Source organism: Alosa sapidissima, chromosome 5 (assembly GCF_018492685.1).
Source record: "Alosa sapidissima isolate fAloSap1 chromosome 5, fAloSap1.pri, whole genome shotgun sequence".
NCBI classification, from domain to species: domain Eukaryota; kingdom Metazoa; phylum Chordata; class Actinopteri; order Clupeiformes; family Clupeidae; genus Alosa; species Alosa sapidissima.
This window is the reverse complement of record NC_055961.1, coordinates 28,811,242-28,827,252: the sequence shown is the minus strand read 5'-3', so window position 1 is coordinate 28,827,252 and position 16,011 is coordinate 28,811,242. Positions and strand designations below refer to the sequence as shown.

The window sequence follows — 16,011 nt, the reverse complement described above, 5'->3', positions numbered from 1 at the left end:
CTTACAGGAAAAAAAAGATCAACTTTTTTCAACTCTGTTCGTCTGTGCATTGTGCTTTGCGGCTGTTTGAAGTTTACAGAGCTGCCGCGCAGAATCGCTGCAGAAAACGGGGGCAATCGCCTCCAAGACTTGCTCCCTCTCCAAGCTCCAGCAGTGCTAGCCTGGCAGAGTCAACAGGGGTTGTTTTTTTGTGTGTGGAGGGGTGGAACACGGTGTTGTCAATACACCAAAATTATGATGTCAATATAATGCCTACCATAAAAAACTCAATATCATTACTGATATAGCATCACACCATACTCTAATTCATAAAACATCAAAAAACAAAGTAATGGAATAAATATGAGGGAAGTTTTCACTAAGGTTGTCATGCATTTCTGTGAGGTGCCTAGCCATGTTCAACATGTTGCCTCTCTCCTTGGCTTAAAAATATTTTTCTACAAGCAATGGACCATCAGCAGGCGCACTCGTACTTGCAGTCACGCCTCTCGTTTGGTCACATGACAGCTGCGGGGTTCATGTTGGCTCTTATCAAAACGCTTGTCATTCTTCAAGTGCGCTAATAAAATGGAGAATTGTAACATTTCTAACAGCAGGGTATCGCGATACCCGTCTAGTATCGGTATACCACACAACAGTAGAGGGTCTGCGCCGATACCCCGTTCCTCCAGCTGTGCCGCTGTGATGGGGGTGGTGATGGTGGTGATTTTTAGGGCAGGCCAGTGCGGACAAATTGGGAGACCCAGCTGTGCTGCTGCTATGGTGATAGTGGAACGTGGGACAAAGGGCGGCGTATCCATGTGAACTCCAGCTGTGCTGCCATGGCAATGGCGGAATGCAGGAAAAGTGGCAGTGCAGATTGATTGGAACCCCAGCTGCGATGCCATGGCGATGGCGGAATGTGGCACAGGGCCCTCGGCAGATGCTCTGCCCCCCAGCTGTGGTGATGGCGGAATGGCGGGGCAGAGGGGGTCGTATCCAACGAGGCCATTTCACATTTATTTAGATTCAGTCACCAAGGAAATTAAGGAAATAGGAAATTAAGCAGTTATAGAAGAAGAGAAGAGGTTTTTATGAAGTTCCAAAGTTCACATTAAGATAATGGTTGTAGACTGTTTTTTTTCCGAGCGGTTCAGTACTTCTCCAAGCCAAAAAGCAAATCTTTTTTTCAATCTAACAAATGCAACATAATGGCGTAACATCAATCAAATTGTCCTCACATAAGCTAGCTTTAAGAGTTGAAGCTATTTGCAATTAGCTATGCCAAATAGAGAAAACGACAGCCTTGGCTTGGCCCAATGCTTGACCTGTCTGAAAGCACAAATATAAAAAAATATGTATGCTTTTTCTTCAGAATGGTTTGCTTCTTAGGAATGTAAATTCTCAAGGGCATTAACAGTAACTGGCACCTATCAGAGTCTCCTTGTTATCCACTTACATCAAAAACACATTCTTCTCCATTATGGTGTTTTTTGAAGGCTCAAAAAACACACACAACTTCCACTCCCGCAACTTCAAAGAGGACCATACAAAGCCTCTGCTCAAGTCAATGGCTCCATGCACAGCATTGTTTTAGAACCACACAACACAGATTCCAGCTGGGCAGCCATTGAAATTGAAATGCCAGAGAGCATGACAGAGTCTCACTGTAGACACAGAGAGTCAAGGAGACACATTCTGTCAATGTCTCGCAAAATCTCATCTTGTCACGAGCTGGCTGGTAGACAAATACGGACAAAGAGATCCACCGTCAGTTCCATGGCTAATAATTAGCTTTATCGTACAATGACATGGGTCAAACAGGAGGGTGCCTCTCTTTCTGCCGACTGAACAATGGCAGACAATATGCCTCGGCTCAGACGAAATCTCTGACGGGAATTGCCTGCTTCACATACGTAATACTCGTCAAATCCCAGTTGACATTTCATATGGCTCCTAATCAGACACAATCCGTCCCTGGGTGGGTCCCTGCGGTTTCAGAAAATCTTTCTTTGTGTGTGTATGTGTGTGTGTGTGTGTGTGTGTGTGTGCGTGTGTGGGTGTGTGTGTGTGTGTGTGTGTGTGTGTGTGTGTGTGTGTGTGTGTGTGTGTGTGTGTGTGTGTGTGGGTGTGTGTGGAGAGCACAAAACCCACAGCCCCACGGTTCAGACCTCGGGAGAAGAGAAGTGCTTTGTTTACACTGACATTAATCCATTAGGGATAGGAAAGAGGGGGAAAACACTAAACAAAACTTGAATTTCTAAACTGGTATTTTCTATAAATAAGTCCATGAAAAGATTTTCTATGCAGAAAAATGTCATACTCAATTATGAATCAGGGTAGTGAATGAATAAATACAACAAATCAATACAGACAGGGCCCACTTTGATTCTCAAGCAACAGCAACACAAATTAAATGTGCTGTTATCATCATTTCATTAATATTATTGTCAGAAGAAGTGTTATTTTTGGCTCAGCAGCTTAGCGATCCATTGGGGGCTTTCCGTGAAATGATTTTCATGATACTCACCAAAACACATTTCCAAGCATTCTCTGATTTCACGCCTTATTGCATTGCGATATTGACGATTAGAGCTTACATTACAGATGCAGATAAATAGATTTAGCCTGGTCTGCCCTCACATCCTTAAGAGTGACGTGCAAATGTGTGTTTGAAAACCTTTACGTTTTATGAGCCACTTCTTTCTGCGCTGGGTCATGTTTAATTTAGGCCATTAGGTGCAAGTGTGTGGCTCTTCATAGTGAGACTGAGGCTGATACAGTGCTCATTCTGTCCTGTCTGCATGGACTTGTCCTTGCAGGTTTATTGTCTGGGAGTGAAGTGGGGTTGTCTGTTTTTTTGTGTCTTTTTTAAGTGAAGTGGGTATCTGCAGTTTTAGTATGGAGGCCAAGTGAGTGGCAGAGAGATAGCTGCTCTGCCTGTCACATGGTGGCCCTGCTTCCCCCCTCTTTCTCTCTGTCTCTCTCTCCATCTCTCTCTCTCTCTCTCTCTCTCTTATCAATCCCCCTGCCCAAGACAGTCTGAATAGGAGGTGTAGAGGAGCAAGACAGAGAAAGAGAGAGAGAGATGGAAAGAGGGGGATAGAGAGAATGGGGATGTGATAGAGAGAGTGTGAGTGAGTATAGAGAATGGGGTGAGATAGAAGGAGAAAGAGAAAGAGAGAGAGAGAGAAAAAAAAAGGGATAGAGAGAGACAGAGAGAGAGAAAACAAGAGTGGAGGAAGCCAAGCAATTAATTGTCTTCTCTGCCTGGCATCTCATTTCAACAGTCAAGCAAAGAAAGTCCATTACAGGAACAGGATAATCATTAAATCCCACCACTAATCAGTGGAGGGCACATACCTTCATCTCTCTCTCTCTCTCTCTCTCTCTCTCTCTCTCTTCTTCACTCCCTTCACCTGCTGTGGCCCAGCATTTCCCAGACTTCCTACACCCCCTCCTCCTTCAACCCCTTGCATTTAATGCCATTAGACTGTGACCATGTTATCGAACAATAATAAAACTGGGAAGATCTCCTGAGGCAGTGAGCTGGAGCTTTGTCTCTCTTAGGTGCTCTTATGTTTGGGGGTTATTGTGTGTGTGTGTGTGTGTGTGTGTGTGTGTGTGTGTGTGTGTGTGTGTGTGTGTGTGTGTGTGTGTGTGCGTGTGTGTGCGTGTGTGTGCGTGTGTGTGTGTGTGTGTGTGTGTGAGTGTGTGTTTGAGTGTGTGTGTGTTTGAAAACAACACAGGGGGTAAGAAACCTCCTTTAATTTTTAGAATTCTCTTTGTGCCAACAGCCGCTGAGGAAGGAGACCCTCCCTAAAGCATGACCTTTATGAAATACAGCGAAAAGAAATGGCTCCCCATGTATAGGGGAAAAGAAGTGGACTAAATCAGAGAGGAGAAACAGAAGTGGGGCTGAGAGGATGGAGTGACTGTTGGAGGGTGCAGAAAGGAGAGAGTGAGAGAGAGATGGAGAGGGAGAAAGAGGGAGAGGGAGGAATGGTTCATTTGTCTCTGTCAGATTGCTTTGCCTCTTCTTCATAACAGCGAGGACAGCACCCTGCACCCTCGACCCCCCCCCCCCCAACCCCCACTCCACTCCTCCCTCACCCCCATCGAGCTAGGGAGGAGAACCGCAGGAAATGCTTCCCATGCCTCCCCGCATGGCAACAGTCGCTCAGCACATAGACAAGATACAAAACACACACCATTAGTTCAATTTTAATGCATGATCTCCGAGGGAGGTGCGGGATTATCATACATTACCACTTACTGAAATACCATCTAATAATAGAGCCTGCCACGGCAGCTTCCGTGTTATGCAAATACAAGGATCCACGTAAGTGCAAGACATAATATTGCATTAGTGACAAGGATCGTTGATGTTAAAGATAGACAGGAGGATAGGAGAAGATGATGCATGTGAATAATGCTGGCTGGTTTAGAGGCATATGCCCATTTAAAAGACTAGGTTGCAGTTTGCAGGTTGCAGTGTGCTGTTTTTTGCAAGTATGGCTGCAATGTTCATCATGGTCCACACACACACACACACACACACACACACACACACACACACACACACACACAAATCCAATTACCCAATAATCCAATTTTTTAGTGGTATAAAAAAGGTCCTGTGTATATGCAGGAATACTCTATCATATCTGTATTGGCTGTGGATTAAGAACACAATGCTGGCAGAGACAGGAGTCAGTCGTTGGCCTGTGACCCATCTCCCCCAACCCCCCGTCCAAACACAAACACACTCTCTCTCTCTCTCTCTCTCTCTCTCTCTCTCTCTCTCTCTCTCTCTCTCTCTACCTCCTTCCCCCCTCCCCTCCATTGAGGCATCAGGATGTGGCTCTTGTTGCTGGAGTGGACGCTGATGTAGCACTCCAGAATGCATCGCAGGCAGAATTGGACAAACTCATTTATTGGCTCCAGGTCCACCACAACCAGCACAAGTGTAATGAATGGCAGAGAGCCTCAGCCGCTTCCCCGCTAAAAGCTCGCTCTCTCTGCCCCTGAACACCCCCACCCTTCCCTCACTCTCACTCCTTCACTGCCTTCCTTCTGTCCCTCTCTCCTTCTCTTCTCTTGTCTCTCCCCATCTGCCTTACTCAATATTTTCCTCTCTTTCTCTCTCTCTCTTGCACTCCCTCCCATCATCCTCTCCCTTCCCTCTCTCTCTGTACATCTCCCTTACTCTCTCTTTCAACCCTCCTCTGCCTCTCTCTCCTCCTCTCCCCATCTTGCCCCCCTCCTCTCACTCCCTCTCTCTCTCTCTCCACATCTCCCTTACTCTTTCAATCCTCCACTCCCTCTCCTCTTCCCATCTTCCCTCTCTTCTCTACACAGCTCCCTTACTCTCTCTCTCAACCCTCCACTCCCTCTCCTCTTCCCATCTTCCCTCTCTTCTCTACACAGCTCCCTTACTCTCTCTCTCAACCCTCCTCTCCCTCTCTCTCTCGTCTCCACATCTTGCCCCTCTCCCCTCTCTCTCTAACAGTTCACTGACTCACATGGTGCGCAGGCTTGGTGGGAGGGAGACAGGTGACCTGAGGGGGCCCGGGGTCCAGGCCCGGCTGGGGACAGCGCCGCCGCGTCGTCTACCCTTGGGGGAGATAATTAACCTGAATTCCTCAGTGTGTGCCCAACTGAATAATGGATAATGAGATGAAATCAGTAAGCACTGTCAGCCACCCTAAACAAGGGCATCTGCTAGGGAAAACGCAACAACACCACACAACGCATGCAGATTGGCGACCTTGACATTAGGAGCTTTCCATTGTTCGTATTAATAACTAGTCATTGTTCTTCTGTTATTGCTTTCTTGCTTCTGTAGTGTTACTTTGTTGATATTGCTACTATGGCATAGTAATTCACAATAAGGTTACAGGATGTTTAGTAATTTGCTACACCTTTATCCAAGGTGACAGACAATTGTACAGATATCCATTCCAATGTGCCGGTATGTTTTCTCCCAGGGAATGAGACCCATGGCCTTGTTGAGTTACAGACATGCCAGGCATGCCGGTAGTTGTTCGACAGTAGTGCTTTTTACATCAAACAAGCGAGTACCACACTTAACAGACCGGGCGAAGACGAGGTCATTTCAAACCAAACATGCCTATCAGTGTCCCCAACAAGGAGACAGGCGAGCAAATTACCACTCCCCCCCCCCCCCACCCACCCACCCCGCTCATTTAAAAAAGCCCTATCTGCTCATCACCTTCTTTCGCACTATTTATCCAATTCTCTTGCTTGTTTTAAAGCGCTTTAATTGGATTTCATCATCCAGACAAGTGCTTTTCGGACAGATAATTATCACGGCTGCTCTGTCCAGTGCGCTCACGTCCTCTCCTCTCTGCCCTTTTTGCTGTTTGAACATGCTTTAAATACAGAGATAAGAGCACCAGAGCGGCCATGGAAGTAATCACGTCCAAGCGGGCTGCCGCTCACTCACTCGTCCACCCGCCCGCCCCGGCGCCTCTTCGCCGAGAGATGAAAGGGGTCAGAAATACGAAGGTCCTGTTCTTTCATTCTACATTTCTCATGTTCCTTTTTTCCCCTTTCCCCATCATTCATTCCCTCTTTCTTTTTTTTTCAAATCCTTCCTCTGATAAGGGATTCCACAGCCTCTGCAAATATTGGATTTGGATAAAATTTCACTGGCCATCGTGAGCAGACACACCAGAGAGATTTTCTCCTCCTCCCCTCACCCCAGGATCAATGTTGGAGCAAATGTCCTCCATACAGACTGTCATACGAGCACCCTACACAAACCAATATCTCGTTACATGTTAAAGGGATGTAATTCCGGGGAGGATTAGGCCATGGAGAATTTCTCTACAATTAAGAAGCAATATCTCCATGCCATAGAAGGGGTGAAAGGCCCATGTATTGTCTAGACCCATTCAGGGGAATTCTTTTCATCTATCCTCGAATACATTTGGCTTAGCACCCTTGCCTATGATTGTAATACGCGCCGACACTTCAGAACAATTCGCCCTGTCAGGGTTCCCTCTCTTCTCCGCTCCCCTCTATCCATTTTCATGGACTTACGCAATTAAGCCGAACTCTTTTTTTAGTGCCAACATGAAACAGCGCAGAACATCTTTCAGCAGTAACCCAGGAGCCAAAAGGGTTCAATATTCATGGAATATTCTAATATCTTCCGTCCCCAGTAGGCTGAGCAGTCAGTGCAAAATAATGATCATTTCTCCTGTCAACCAACACAAGCAGGACTGGGAAAAGGAATTATGCAATATAATACTTCAGATGAGGGCTTTTTAAAGATATTTTCTCGTTTCTTTTTGTTTTCTTTTTTGGGGGCTTCTGAATAAGTGGATTATTATCCCAAGAGGTGTCCATGGAAATAAATGTTCCAGCCAAGTCGGGTAGTTGTGAATCTTTTGGCTCTAAAAAAGAAAGGCACCCAAACAAAAAACATTCCGCCCCCATGAATCGGTGGCTATGGTTATTAAGATGTGGGTCAAACTCCTCAGATGCAATTAGTGTTTTGTTAACACACATCACAGCTTTGCACCATTCTTTTCTACCCCCCCCCCCCCCCCATCCTATTCCATCTCTGAGAGAAGGGGGCTTCTTGGTTTGACTGTTAAGGCAGTGACTTTTTGGGGGGGGGGGTGTATGGGGGCTCGTCGGTGGAGTCTGCACTGAGTGCGGCCCTTTTCAAGTCAGCTGAGGCAGCAGCGGCGCAGACCAAAGACTCAGAAACCAAAGCCCCCTTCTTGGCTGCGCTAGGATGTGAAAGAACTCTTTGTGCGAAGTCTGATTAATTATTTATTGGTCGCCTAGTTGTTACTAAGGGTATTTCTTTTTCCAGGGCTGACACTCCAGAGTGTACACACACACACACACACCAACACGCACACACACACACACACGAGGAGTGAAAACTCGCTGCCTAATCAGCCAGACAATAAATTCTGAGGAATCGACTGTGGTCAGACACGAAACGTCACTTCCAGGATGGCTTGATGCAACTTTCCATGCATCAACTTATGTCATGTACTAAAGTTGTTATATGTCTCGTCTCATGGTCTCTCATTGGTTTCCCGATAATTCGGGGTGTGCATGGGATTGTTTGAACCCCTTGATGGCTCACTAATGAAATATAGAATATGTTTCGGTATGGGTCGATTACCCAAGCAATTGCCCTACAGTTACCTTTGGTGAGGTGCAATATAAAAAATCTGGCATGTCATTTCTGCCTTTTTTCATGATTTAATGTGAAGGGCTCTCAGCACCTCATGATTGCTCGAGCAGATGCGATTAGAGATGTAACCGTGCACCCGTCTGCACCTCGGAGGTGTCGGCCGGGGTGATGGTATACCCTCCTAATGGAGCCTAATGGATCGCACCATGGCCCTTGCTGGTGCTCTAATGGGTGTGATGTGTCTGCGGAGGCCGCTGCTTCTACAGGGCCCTCTCCTCCTCACGCAAGGGGCTCTGCACTGGAGAGAGACTAGCCTGCAGTCAGGAATCAGTCTTGCTCAGTCTCTCTCTCTATCTCTCTCACACACACTCCTGATGCAGAGGAAAGATGATGCTACCACCAGCCCAATATACCCCCCACCCCTTTCACCCTCGCTCACCCTCAAACACACCCAAGGGGTTTCTGGAGCTTCTCCACAAGTGCATCCTCCATTGGAGTAGTTTATCAGAGTCTGAGCACTGCAGTTTTCCTTACATAGAGAGAGGGAGAGAGAGAGGGGGGAAGAGAGTGAGAGAAAGATACAGAGAGAGAGAGATTTGCATGAATTGAGACAGTAATTGGAACATTTATGTTTTTTTATGTCATGTTTTTTTCTTCTTTTTTTGAGTGACACTCTAAATCAAATTACCACTGTCTAGGACTGTTTGGGAGTCATGTTCGAGAAATTAAAATAAATCAGTGGCAAGCCGCACGGCCGTCTAGTGGGGATTATACGCTTATTTCCGGAATTTTCCTGACTTCTTTCCCTTCAAAAAATGGTGACACTCTGAAGTCTCATTGGTTCCCTCGCCATAACAACACCCCTGGCTCTAATGAATGTCGCCCACAGAGCACGTCGCAGTTAACATTCCAGGGCCGTGATGGCACAGACGTGTCACGTAAAGCTGACCTCTCATTAGGCTGGGAGAAAGAGGCCTCTATCTTCTATCCTCCGCATCTCGAAGCAGTCGCTGGGCTAAATAAAAAAGCCAACAGAGCCTGTCAGTGAGAAGAGCCGCCGAGAGAGAACAGAGGAAAAGCACGAGAGATAGCGAGAGAGAGCGAGAGAGACGGTGAACGGAATCGAGATGGGAGAGGAACGAAAATGATAGCGAAGAGAGACCAAGGGAACGAGACCAACTGGAAAGGGTTTTTGTTTTTGAAGACGGTCGGAGGTCGGACGGTCAGATGGCGTGGGGGGTGAGGGGGCTGAGAAGCACACGGACGATACATAGTAGGAGGAAGGAGAGGCGAACGAGAGGAAAGAGAGAAGGAGCGAGAGAGGGAGAGACCCAGAGGCACCCAGGAGTTAAAGTAGACGGAGAGAGAAAAAATACCGAGGCACATTATTGAGGGACGCTTTGGCGCTAAGCTGCTTATTGATAAAAGCACTAATCTGCCTAGCAGAAGGTAAGGAGGCCGGGATGTGTGGCGATAAAATATCTGAGCTCAAGGCCATGCCAGGCAGTAGCTGAGCCTCCTCGCAGCTTTACCTAAAGAAGCTTCTCGTTTTTTTATTTAATTTTTCGGGTTTTTTTTTTTTTTTGGGCTCAGTTTTTAACATAAAAGTGTGGCTGTGACCACGGGCGGTGAGCTGAATGAGTTCCTGCCCACAGAGAAGCCGAGGAAGGGTGCAGGGCGAATGAAAGGGCCCGGCTTTCATCATCGGCGTGGCCACGGAGAATATCACTGTTTGAGTCGGACCTTCATCTCCGATTATTCCTCGGCCGCGTCGGCGAGCGCGGAGGTAATTTGATTAAGCGTGATATGTGGCCCATGTGGCAGGTGAAAAATAGACAGAAACATTCTGAGAAGTCTGACCCCCTCGAGCCATTTGAAGAATTATGTTTTGATGGGCTGGCGTTACAAAAAACAGAGAGAGAGACAGAGGAAGAGAGAGACAGAGAGAGAGACAGAGAGGGAGAGAAAGGCTGTCAACTCTAGATAATTATCATCATCATCATTATCACCATTGTAATTCTTATCACCATGGTAATCATCATTATCATCATCATTATTCACACATTGCTATGCAGTAATGCTGTGTTGCCATGACAACGTCTGATGGTAGACGCCGCGAGCGTACAGTTGGCGATGGCGGAGGGACTGGCCCTTCCCCTGAAGCAGCTCTCCTGGGCTCTGGCAGAAATCCCTCTTAACAGGTAATCAGTGGGATATTAGATCCAAATCTTCACACATACACTCTCTCTCTCTCTCTCTCTCTCACACACACACACACATACACACACACACACACACACACACACACACACATACACAACACATACAGTACACACAACACATATACACCACATATATACACCACACACACACAGAGCACCTGACAGGGAAAGGAGAAAAGGGGATTGACTGAACGTTCCCCCCCCCCACTTCACCTAAACTTCCAGGATGGGCTCATCAGTCCACAGATACTAATCCATACCAGTCAATTCCAGCTGTATCAATTCCAATGTGCTTGTCAAGATAATGAAACTAAAATGGATGGAGAGAGATACGCTCACCCTGTCTCCTTAGGGGCCCTCCTCCTATATGGTCGTGAGGCTGAGATAGCATCCTGTGACAAGAGAATGTAGAATTCTGACAAGTCCACAGGTGGACATCTTCTCTCTATGTGTGTCTGTGTGTGTCTGTGTGTGTGTTTCTCTGTGTGTGTGTGTGTGTGCGCGCGTGTCTGCGTGTGTCTGCGCGCATGCACACAAGAGACAGCATATAGGAGAGGAGAGGAGAGGAGGGAGGGAAAGAGAGGTGTGTGTGTGTGTGACATCTTCTCTCTATGTGTGTCTGTGTGTGTGTCTGTGTGTGTGTGTGTGTTTGTGGTGTGTAGGTGTGTCAGAGAGACACAGTATGTGTGAGTGTTTCTGTATGCGTGTGTGTATCTCTGTGTGTACATGATGTGTTACCGTACATCATTCTCTATATATCTTTCATACACTTTTAATGGCTCTATGACACAATGAGAAAAAAACCTGTGCCGAGAAGCACCACTCTGAGCAGGAAGGATATTTACGACCCACACAAAATATGTCAAATGTTGCCATAAAATGCACACTTTACCTAAATCATCGTGTAATTATTCTTGCCTGGAGTGAACCTAGCCATTTTGCAAAGCCGGTGTCATTTCAAGACTTCATGCCTCATCACTACCCACTGATTACAGGCAATTCAAAGGAGACCGTATACACAGAGCATCACCAATTAATGTCATTTTTCTCTCGTGTCGTCTCCCTTGCCCTTACCAGGTTGACAAGATCAAACCAGCGGGGGAGCGTCGGTACCTTGAGGTGGGTTGAGATTTCTCATTACCAGGCTAATTTCGATAAGACTAGGAAATCATGAGAGGTGTATTATATTGGTGTATTTGTTTATAATTGCTTGCTTTCCTTCAGGGTGTCATTTTGTGTGTGTGTGTGTGTGTGTGTGTGTGTGTGTGTGTGTGTGTGTGTGTGTGTGTGTGTGTGTGTGTGTGTGAGAGAGAGTGGTGGAAAGTGGGGTCTCGATCTCTGAAATTTGTGCCAATGATGCAGAGGCTTCGCTGGCACGCGTGAACCTCACAGCACACCTGGCTACGAGAGGCCCTCCACTGAGATGAGCCAGAGCTGCTGGCGCTGTACTTTAATGAGCCAGAGTGTGAAAATATTATGCAGTGTATAACTGTGTGTGTGTGTGTGTGTGTGTGTGTGTGTGTGTGTGCTCATGAGAGAGAGAGTGTGTGTGTGTGTGTGTGTATGTGTGTTTGTGTGTGCTCATGAGAGTGTGTGTGTGTGTGTGTGTGTGTGTGTGTTCATGAGAGAGAGTGTGTGTGTGTATGTGTGTTTGTGTGTGCTCATGAGAGTGTGTGTGTGTGTGTGTGTGTGTGTGTGTGTGTGTGTGTGTGTGTGTGTGCACATGATGGCGGGAAAGGGAGGGAACCAGGAGGGTGGCAGAAGTGTTGTCGCGAGCAGCCTGTTGGCGCTGGAACGACTGGAAGAGAGCAAAGGTTCCTGGGGATAGCAGATGTTCAAAGGTTCCCGAGCGTGACGGATACATTCTAACGATTTGGGAGGAACTCTTTTCCTCTTCCTGTCCCTGCGCTGTTCATTTTGTGTCTTCGTTTCAAGAGGGGTTTTTGTAAATGAGCGAGAAAGAGGGGTACTGTGACAAAACAAGAGTGAGGAAAAGAGCGAAAGAAAGAGACCAAGCGAGAGAGAGGCAGAGAGAAAGGGATAGAGAGAAGTAGTATATTGAAGGGGGTAGCAAAGGTACTATACATAAAATTGTACAGCTTCAGCCTTCTCTTTCTCTCTCTCTCTCTCTCTCTCTCTCTCTATTTCTGTGTGTGCACAACTGAGTGACTCGCACTGGCATTGGAGTTGACATGCAGGAGAGCATAATCTACTCAGGAGCGCGGGAGAGGAGGGAAGACAAAGTGAGGCCGCACCACAGAAATGCACCGGCGCTGACAACAAATGTGTTCCGATCGCATGCTGTCTACTCACTACAAAAAGAGAGAGAGAGAGAGAGAGAGAGAGAGAAAGAGAGAGAACATGAGAAACAAGTGATGAACATCATGGCAGAGAGATGGAACAAAACACGCTAAGGTACACAAATGCATACACTCTCAGGGACACAACAAGTACACACACATGCACACAAAAAGATTAGGGAAGGGCTACAATGGGTGTTCTCCAGTTCTAAGGCTTCATTATATGCTGGTGACGTTCTTTGTCTTTCATTTCTTTCTGAACTCTTCTTATCCTCTCCTTCACCCATGTGCCCTCTAAGTGGGTGATATTTACAATGAGCCTGCTGTGTGTGTGTGTGTGTGTGTGTGTGCGCGCACGAACACTGATCACTCTGTGTAAAGCAGGTTAAGCCATTGGGGTCCCTCTCATTAAGCCAGAGGCCTAAAATCCCCTGTCACACACTTTCTCCGAAATCTACGGCCTCGGAGAGTGATGAAGAGGAGGTCCACAGAGCCCTTGGGGTGGTGGGTGGTGGTGGGGTGGGGAGGTGCTGGGATGTGAGGCTATGTGTGGAGGGCTATACAGTGGCGAAGGCGATAGCGGTGGGGACAAGCCTCTGCTATCTCTGACTAATAAGGCATTTTAATTGTGCGGATTTAATTTAAGTACAGATTTACGGCTTCACAGGCCCTCATCACGCCCACTTAAAAATAACTGGGAAGGTCTCCGCTTCTGATCTCCTTCTGTGTGCTAATGTCTGCCTTGGACTGTGATGCAAGGTTTTGCTTTCTCTTTTTTCTTCCTCTATAAGGAGGTGGGACGCATCATTAAAATACGATGTGAGCGAAGGTGTTAGATCTTTGCCACCATCGGGCTAATTATCAACACTGGCCACAAGGAGAGGGATAGAGAGCCGGTGCGGCGCGGTGCGCTACCCTCGGAAACTCTCGGTCACATTATCCGAGACATTTGGATGGCAAAGGGGCGCGTTGGGAAAACCCTTTCTTTTGGCTCGCTGATATGTACACTCAAACAAACGACGACACACTAACTCTCTCCCTCTCTCTCTCTCTATCTCTCTGTCTCTCTCTCTCACAAACACAAACACACACACACACACACACAAGGTCACAAAGAGGGCTCTCTCTGGAACCAATCCATGGTGCTCTAAATTGAGCACTCACAGTTTATGTAACCTTTGTTGCAACTGTGACTGATACACAAGTCCTCTTTAATACGATTCTGAAGAGCCGGGACTGAAAAAAAAGGGCAAACGGAAAAGAAGAGAAGCAGTGCGTCCTGCCAGGCCTATGAAGCTGGGATGACAAGGCACTGGCAAAGCAGGCCACTAGATTTGCATGGACAGGGAGCTGGAAGGGAAAATGCCGATCTGCAGTTGACTGGACACTGCTTCACCTGCACGCCACGCTCGCTTGAACACAATGAGTCATTGTTGCCCGTATAACAATCACTCTAGTGTGCTGCATTCACATTTGGCTTGGCAAAAGACTTCATTATTTATTTTGGTCAATCTGTTCCGCCTGATGTGGGGAGGGATCCCCCCCCCGCCCCGCACAAGTTAACATCTGCCGCGACGTGTCACATGAGTTAACATCTGCCTGTGTTTTTACAGCGGCTGTCAGGCTGACGCCAGTCAGACGCTGACGGCTAAGGAGAGGTAGCTCGGTGCAGTCACAGGTGCACAGTCACCTGATGACACACTAGCACTGTAATGGGGGAAGAAGAGAGGGAGTGTGTGTGTGAAAGAGAGAGGGGGGGGGGAAGGAAAATGAGCATAATATGCATAAACTCATAAGCCCGATGAGGACATTTGACAAGTAAACCCCAGCACAGACACACACACACACACACACACACACACACACACACACACTCAAAAAACACCAAACACACTGCATGTCTCCAGTCTATTGTCACTTCCATGCCATATGCTGTCCATCACCGAGACAGAGCTACTGTGGGTGAGCGTTCTCTCCACTGAGTGAGTCCAGAGGGCTTGCAGTCGCCCCAACTGTCATCCAACATCTGTTGAAATTACCAAACTGCTGACTGGTAGCTCACTGCCTCCGAGCTGATGGCGTCTGCATGCCGTCTCGGCATCACTAAACCAACAATTAATTTCACTCCAATTTAGGGGAAGAACATGACACAGAATGTTGCGCACATGTACATGCGCGCCCACGCACACACACACGCACACACACACGCACACACACGCACACACACACACACACCACACATACACCACACATGCACCACACACACACACACACACACACACACACACACACACACACACACACACACACACACATACAGACACACATACACCACACACACACACACACACACATAATTGTTTTCTCTAATACATAGCAATAAACATACACACACATATGAGACCCATATGCAAATGCACACTTGCAAAGAAAAGAAAAGAGGCAGAAGCGATTACTTTATCTCCATAGCCAGTACTGACTATCCACTTGAGGCGGTCCTTAAATGCAGAGTAATGTGCACGACTCCAGATCATGTCACAAAGCCTGCGGTCAGAGCCTCTTCATAAGAACAAAGGGCCTCTCTCACAGCTACGGGCCATCATTCAGCTCGTTTATAATCCTTATTAATTCAAAAGCAGTTGTTGAGGGGGGAAAAAAGTGGGATGGAACCTGTGGGGATGGCCAGAGGTCAGATAAAAGATTTTGTGTGAGTAACTTTGGCAAGAGCCACCCCTCCCCATGCTCCAGGCAGATTAATGAAGCCACAGGGACAATGTGAGAACTGGCAGATATGCACATTTTCCTCTCTACTTAACCTCTGCAGGCCAGCTGACCAGACCAAATAAGCTAAGATAAAAGGGGGGCTTATCTAGGAATGTCGAAGAAAAAAAATAATAATGGTCATAAAGGACACAAACAAATGCCTAACAAGCTGCGAATTTTATGCGGCGAGACAAAATTGTCTACAGAGTACCCAGACTACAAGCATAGCTCCCAAATAACAAACATACTGCTTCTACTGTCTATATATAAATGTGTGCTTTGGATCTCCATGACACTTGTATTCCGCTAAAAAAAAACCACAAAGGTGCACATGCCTGAACTTCAACCCAACAATAATTATTCTGTAAAGCCTCACAGAAAATCAACTTAATATGCATATCACACACTCGTCACAAAAAACAGACCTCTTCTTGTTTAAGAGAATTCTTTTTCTAAGACGCTTACCAAGTCTAGAATCCTCAGTGACCCACATGGGCAACCTAACCAACAAAACTACAACAATTTTCAAAACTAAGAAGAAATCACCTTTCATCAAGATAGT

At 46.8% G+C, this 16,011-nt stretch overlaps 1 protein-coding gene across 1 annotated transcript in view; it reads right to left on the bottom strand.

Moving 5' to 3' along the window:
• Window positions 1-16,011, bottom strand: part of pcdh1a (protocadherin 1a) — a 67,368-nt gene that overhangs the window by 40,710 nt on the left and 10,647 nt on the right. The gene's annotated exons all lie outside the window — the stretch shown is intronic.